This window comes from Hyaena hyaena, unplaced genomic scaffold, assembly GCF_003009895.1.
Source record: "Hyaena hyaena isolate Hyena2069 unplaced genomic scaffold, ASM300989v1 scaffold_151, whole genome shotgun sequence".
Taxonomy (NCBI): domain Eukaryota; kingdom Metazoa; phylum Chordata; class Mammalia; order Carnivora; family Hyaenidae; genus Hyaena; species Hyaena hyaena.
The window spans coordinates 2549815-2557615 of NW_024080783.1; positions in this window are offsets into that span (position 1 = coordinate 2549815).

Below are 7801 nucleotides of genomic sequence, written 5' to 3' on the forward strand. Positions count from 1 at the left end.
TCCAGCCAAGGAGACAGAGAAGGAGTGGCCAGTGAGGTGGAAGACAAGAAGGGGTGTGGAGTCCTGGAAGCCCAGGAGGAGAGTGCTTCTAGAAGAGAGTGGGATCCACACTGTTGAGTGCTGCTGAGGAGGCAGGTAAGCTGAGGCAGAGAGAGAACCATTTGGATGTGGCGACATGGAAGCCACTGACGATTTTAAGATTAAATAGAGCAGAGTGGAGGGGGTTGAGGAAAGAATTAGGATAATCACAGAGACAGGCTGTGTGTGTGTGTGTCTGTGTGTGTATGTACGCATTTAGCTGAGAAAAAGTACAGAGTATTTCTGTTTGTTGTGCAAGCAGTTTACTAAAAAGGGGAAATTATCAATGATGCAGGAACAAAGGGCATGTGAGCCAGTGGACATGGGGAGCAGCTGGCCTTAAGGCAGCAGGGAGGACAGTTCTTCCATTGTACCCAGAGTGGAGGCAGAGCACATGGGCTCAGCTGCAGGTAGATCGGAAGACTTGGCAGTAGGGTGTGGAGAGGGTCAGGAGGCATTCGGAAAGCAGAACAGGAATGAAAGAGTCCCTTCAGGACTTAATGCATCTCCCAGTGAGGCCATCTCTTATCAACAACCTCTCCCAACACCCTGCCTGTGCCAGGCGCCCGGCAGAGGGGCTAGTGGATGACTCACCCGGTGCCCCTGCTGATGAGAAGTTCACAGTCTAAGAAGGGAGACAGACCTGTAAACTGACAACTTCAATACAATGTGCTATTAATAAAGACGCGTACAGAGTGTTTTGAGAACAAAGAGGGAGTGAGTAACTCTGCCTGGAGGGGTCAGAAAAGGCTTCACGGAGGTGAAATTTAAATTAGGCTTCAAGGAAGAGGAGAACATGATCAGGCTGGCTAGAGGAGGAAGGTCGTTCAAGGTGGAAAGAATGGCATGCAGCGAAAGCCTCGGAGATGAGAAAGATCTATTACTTCTTTTCTTGTTCCACCTGCCTCTTTCCACCTCTCCCCTCCCCATTCCCGAGCTGTCGTCTCGCAGGCTTGCTTAGTTCAAGAGGAAATTTTTCTTTTTGGAAAGTTTAATAAACTTCCGTTCAGCCTGTACTGAGTCATGACAAAGGTGTGTTTCACACTTAAACAAACGTCTCAGATGTTATTTTTTGCACTTGAAGAACAAGCTATTTTTAAAGAAATCCAAACTCACTGGGACTCAGCAAGGACGAGTTCGGTGACCTGTTTTTAAGAAGTGAGCTTTGGAAAGGAACATAGTGACCAGCAGTGGCAGAATCAGAGGACCTGGCAATTCTTTCCTTTAAATGTTTCAGTGAGCCAGTGAGTAGTTTCACCTTACTAAGTTGCTCATTTTATCTTGGCTATCTGGTCTTCTAGAAAGCTCTCAGGAAGCATGCAACAATTATCCAATAACAGAATGAGGGAAGAGGAGGCCAGCACTCTCAGAAGTGGACTGAGATAGTGGCAGAGAGGACAGAGAGAAGGGGGTGGATTTGAGAGGGATTTAAATGGTGCAGTGAACAAAGGGAAAGATATTTCCCCGTGCTCCAGAAGTGTTGCTGCACCCATCTATGTAGCTGGTCTCCTCATTGGGCCATCAATTCCTTCCCTCCCAAACATGCATCACTTTCCCCCATTGAGTCTATCCCTCTACTCCCTTGAATAGGGACTGGTCCATGACTACTCTGACCAGTTGAACACAGGGGAAGTGATTCCCTGGGCCAGTCCTAGAACTAATCTTTAATAGTCTATAAGAGCTATTGCTGTGAGAAGCCCAAGATAGACGAAGAGGCTACATTTAGGTAGTCCAGCTAACACTTCAGCTGCTCCCCAGCCAACAATCAGTGTCTATTGCCAAGTACATGAGTGCGCCATCTTGGACATTAAGCCCATTGAGACTTCAGATGGATCCAGCCCCAGCTGACATCTGAGTACAATTGTGTGAGTGACCCCAAGTGAGAACTCCCCAGCTGAGCCCAGTCAACCTACAGGATCACGAAAGACAATAATAAATTGTTGTTTTAAGCCAGTAAATTTTAGGGTGGTTTGTTACACAGAAAGAGCTAACCAAAATATCATATATTTTCATCCATCTTCACTAACACTAGGCACTGTGCTAGGCGCCTTTCATTTTAAAGCTCATGACAACTTGGAATTAAGTATTATTATACTCTTTTTGGAACATGAAATGTTCCAAATGTCAGCTCAGAGATGTCTCAGAACTGACCGCATACCACTCTAGCCCGTGTCCCAATAGGTGCTTTAGATGGACACTTTCCTATTATATAAAATATATCATTTCTTTTCTCCCAACCCAGCCCCTCCTCTTGAGCACTCCAGCTCAGAGAGGGATGCTAGACTGCCCAAGCTTTCAGCCCAAACCACCTGGCACTGCCTTTGTCCACTTGGTGGAAATGGAAACAGCTTGGATCTTTAGAGCCAGGAGACCTGGAGCTGAGTCCCAGCTCTGGCGCTCAGTTGCTGTTTTATTTTCAACAAATCACTTCCCCTCTCTGGGCTTTCATTTCCTTTTCTGAGAATAAGGTGATTAGGGTAGAATTAGGTTGTTTCCAAAACCTGAGTAATATATTAATTCCTCCATTTAAAATCTTTTCTGATAAAAATTTCCAAACATACCCAGATGCAGAGCACAGTGAACTTTCATGTGCCCTTTATCTAGTTTCGATAAATCATTTCTATTTTGCCATACTCTATTAAAAAAATTTTTAATGTTTATTTACTTTTGAGAGAGTGAAAGAGAGAGCATGAGTGGGGGAGAGGTAGGGAGAGGGGAAGACACAGAATCTGAAGCAGGCTCCAGGCTCTGAGCTGTCAGCACAGAGCCTGACATGGGGCTTGAACCCATGAGCCATGAGATCATGAACTGAGCCAAAGTTGGATGCTTAACCAACTGAGCCACCCAGGTGCCCCCATACTGTATTTAACTTTTGTCCCCACCTTTGTTCCCCTTTACTAGAACATGACATCATATCGTCTCACCTCTAAATTAGGGTTGCCAGTAGGGTGCCTCGGTGGCTCAGTCAGTTAAGCATCTGACTTCGGCTCAGGTCATGATCTCACAGTCTGTGGGTTTGAGCCCTGCGTCGGGCTCGGTACTGACAGCTCAGAGCCTGGAGCCTGCTTCAGATTCTGTGTCTCCCTCACTCTCTGCCCCTCCCCTGCTTGCTCTCTGTCTCTGTCTCTCAAAATAAAATAATGACAGAAAAAATTTTTTTTAATAAGTAAATAGTTAAATAAATAAGGGTTGCCAGACTTCGTAAATGACAATACAGGACACTCAGTTAAAGTGGATAACAATAAATAATTTTTTAGTAAAAGTATGTTTTGTGAAACATTGTATTTTATCTGGCAGCCCTACCTTAAACGCTTCAGTTTGCAGTTTTGAAAAGGGAGATTTTATTACACAATTACGAGGCCGTGACAACACCTGACATTATCAACAATAATTCCTTACTGGCATATCGGTAGTACATATCCAAATTTCCATGTTTGTCTAGAAGACATCTCTCACCGGTAGTTTGTTCAAAAGGAGATATATTTGGTATTTGTATTTACAAATTGTACTTTGTATTTGGTTTTTAACACTCCTTAAAAAAAAGATTTTATTTTTAAGTAATCTCTATACTCAACATGAGGCTCAAACTTACAACCTTGAGGTCAAGAGTCACATGCTCTACCAACTGAGCCAGCTAGGCACTCCTGGTTGTTAAAACTTGTACAGTCACTTGTAATCTAGAACAATCCCTTCTTCCTCCCCTCCCTACCCTCAACTTTCCTTTTTTCATGTTATTAATTTATTGAAGTAACTGGGCCACTTGTCTTGTAGATTACATGTTCTGAATTTAGCCAATTGCTTCTTAATAGTATGTCATCAACTTGCTCCTCTAGCCCCTGTACTTCGTATAGATGAAAAGTTTTATTTAAAAGCTTCATTCGAGGGGCGTCTGGGTGGCTCAGTCGGTTAAGCGTCCGACTTCAGCTCAGGTCATGATCTCACGGTTCGTGGGTTCGAGCCCCACATTGGGCTCTGTGCTGACTGCCAGCTCAGAGCCTGGAGCCTGTTTCAGATTCTGTGTCTCCCTCTCTCTCTCTGACCCACCCCTGCTCACGCTGTCTCTCTCTGTCTCTCAGAAATAAAACAATAAAAAAAAATTTTTTTTTTAAATAAATAAAAGCTTCATTCAATTCCGGCTAAAATTTTTTTTGCCCAAATAGATATGCTGTGTAGTTTAGAATGCATCTCACCAGGCGGCACAGAATGTATGTTCATGTAACTTTTGATGATGCTAACATTTGTTAGTGGATTCAGGTAGTGGCACCCTTATTTCTTCTTTGTAATGTTCCCTATCAATCCTTGGCAAAAGTTTTGTCATCTATTGGTGACCACTGTCTAAATCAGGTATGTTGTGGGGTGCCTGGGTGGCTCAGTCATTTAAGTGTCCGACTTTGGCTCAGGTCATGATCTCACAGTTTGTGGGTTCAAGCCCCATGTTGGGCTCTGTGCTGACAGTTAGTTCAGAGCCTGGAGCCTGCTTCAGATTCTGTATCTCCCTCTTTCTGACCCTCCCCTGCTCACACTGTCTCTCTCTCTCTCAGAAATAAATTAAAAACATTAAAAAATTAAAAAAAATAAATCAGCTATATTGTTAGAGTTTGCAAAATGATGATGATCTAATTTTAATATGCCTTCTGATTTATTAGCTCAAATTGTTTAGTATAATACTTTTTCTTATCCTCTGGGGGTTGCTGATGACCTGAAATTTAGTTCATAATAAAAGGTAGAAAAAATTTTCAACTTTTTAAAAAAACAGAGCCCTCCAGTTTTTATGAAATTTCCAAGCAATGTTGACATTACCAATTCAAAATTAAGATCATACTTGAGGAACTTAACAGAATACCATGGGGAAAGGGAAGGGGTTAAAAACAAAAAGTTACAGAGAGGGAGGGAGGCAAACCGTAAGAGACTCTTAAATACTGAGAACAAACTGAGGGTTGATGGGAGGTGGAGGAGAGGGGAAAGGGGGAGATGGGCATTGAGGAGGGCACTTGTTGGGATGAGCACTGGGTGTTGTATGGAAATGAATCTGACAATACGTTATCTTTAAAAAAAACAAAATTAAGATCATAAGTTTGTTTTTACTTCTCTGCTATTGTATTTTTGTCCTTTTGTCACTTTTATATTTTATATTTTTTATATTTGTGTCGCTTTTGTCCTAAAATTTTTGAATCTTAACAATGTTGATATCATTACTAATACGTTTTATCCCATTATAGACCTAAATTAAAGTAGCAGCACTAATATCATTACTAACAGTAAGACTATTGAGAAAAATTTAAGATTTCCTTGGTTTTTTTCCCCTTTATCCTTAGAATATATCTCATTAATGATATACGATCAAAAATCTTTGTTGCAGGGTCAATTGGAGTGATCCTTTTTTCCCCTGTGGTCAGTCACGTTATCAACCTGCTTACAAAATATTCACGTTTTGGCTTGTTTTCCATTTTAGGGCTTATTAAAAAATTTGTATGATTTAATAATTTAAATATTTACATGAATCACTTAATGTGATTTCAAAGTCAAAGGTATCTCACAAGGCTCATTCAGAAAAGCCTCACTTCCAATGTTTTTCCTTTCACTCTGTTCACTTTCTCCCCTATAGAAATCCCCCTTTTAAAAAATTTCTTTTGTTTATTTATTTTTGAGACAGAGAGAAACAGAGAACGTGCAGGACAGGGGCAGAGAGAGTGGGAGACACAGAATCTGAAGCAGGCTCCAGGTTCTGAGCTGTCAGCACAGAGCCCGATGCGGGGCTCGAACCCACAGACAGCAAGGTCATGACCTGAGCTGAAGATGGACACTTAACCAACTGAGCCACCCAGGTGTGCGCCACCCCACCCCCCCTATTTATTTTTGAGAAAGAGAGACAGAGAGAGACAGAGTGCAAGTGGTGGAGGGGCAGAAAGAGAGCGGGAGACACAGAATCTGAAGCAGGCTCCAGGCTCTGAGCTAGCTGTTAGCACAGAGCCCCACGTGGGGCTCGAACCCATGAACTGTGAGATAATGACCTGAGCTGAAGTCAGATGCTTAATCAACTGAGCCACCCAGGAGCCCCAAGAATCACCATTTTAAAGGAGACAATTTCTTGCTGGCTTGAAAATTTGACCTCTGATCTAAGATATCTGCATTTAACATTAAAGTTGTCACTTTAGACAATGACTTTACACCAACATGAGCACTAAATTTGGGATACCAGGAATCATTTACAAGGTTACTGTCCCAGTGCTCCAGAATATGCTTACATTATTATTATTTGTAGATTGTAATTGAAACTGAGACATACATTTAGAAACTTCTTCTCTAACTTGTGGCCCCTGAAAATGTGTCCACCTAAAGATTCAGACACCTCCATAATTTCCCTGCTTTGCAAAATCCTTGGGCTGGGTGATTTCTTAGGGCTTTCCTGCTGTCTGAAAACTTGTGTATTCTAAAAGTCTAGAAGCTTGCTTTTCAAATTGGGGTGGACAGGACAGTAATTGAGAGTACCAGATTGGATCCCAGGTCTCTAGCTTATCAGCTCTGTGATGTAGTACCAGTGACTTACCTTCTTGGAGCCTTAGTCTCTCCAATGATAAATTAAGAGGAAAATTGTACCTACTTCATAGGATTGTTGTGAGGATTAAACACATAATGCATGTTAAGTGCTTAATATACTGCCTGGCATATAATAAGTGCTTAATAAATGTTGGCTATTAGTATAATCACCACCAGGGCTAGGTGGTGGGGTGCCAGGAAATACTCAGAGCCACAGGATAGATCAGGAGCATCTTCCTGGAGTGGGGATTTCTACCTGAAAAGTTGGAAAAATAGGGTTTGAATTTTTCTCCTGAAGGAAAGTAATCAGAAACGTTATTTTCATGTTAAAACAAACATGGGAATAAAAGGTAACATGTGCATGGATTTTAAAGATAAAACATGAGACTTCATGGGGCACCTGGGTGGTTCAGTTGATTGAGCATCTGACTTCGGCTCAGGTCATGATCTCATGGTCAGTGAGTTCGAGCTCCATGGTGGGCTCTGCGCTGACAGCTCAGAGCCTGGAGCCTGCTTCGTGGATTCTGTGTCTCCCTCTCTCTGCCCCTCCCCTGCTCCCATGCTCTGTTTTCTCTCTCTCAGAAATAAAAAATAAGCATTAAAAATTTTTTAAAGATAAAACATGAGACTTCAAAGAAATTTTGTATTTGAGGCTGATGAATTTGGGCCTCATCCCCAGACCTTCCGGGAGGCTGTCTCCATCTCCTCTGCTCTAAGACAGCTTTAGTGGGAGAATTTCAGCAGTAGCTCTGGGCTGTTTTGCATCATTGACTGATAAAAGCATCAGGGATATTAGGAGAAATTCTGTAAGAGGCCAGGACTTCCTGACCAGGAATCCGTGCTACTTTCTTGCCTTCTTTGGGGTTTGTTCCCCGAGGAAGGGGAATGGGAAAATTTGCTGGGTAGTGATTCAATAAATATTTATTAAGTGACTACTATATGTCTGGCACATTCTAAGGCAGGCTAATGGAATAAATCAAACAATCTGCCCACGTGAAACCTTCAGTCTACTGATCATTCAATACCAGTAGCTACCATAGCCTTGATAAGGGAATTAAAAAGAGAACAGTAGGGGATATGGGTTTGAGGTTTAGGGGAAAGACCTGGCTGTTATGGACAGTCAAGTAGCATCTGAGACATCCAAATAGAGACCCTGAGTCTGAGTAGGCTGTTGAGTGAGAGTCTA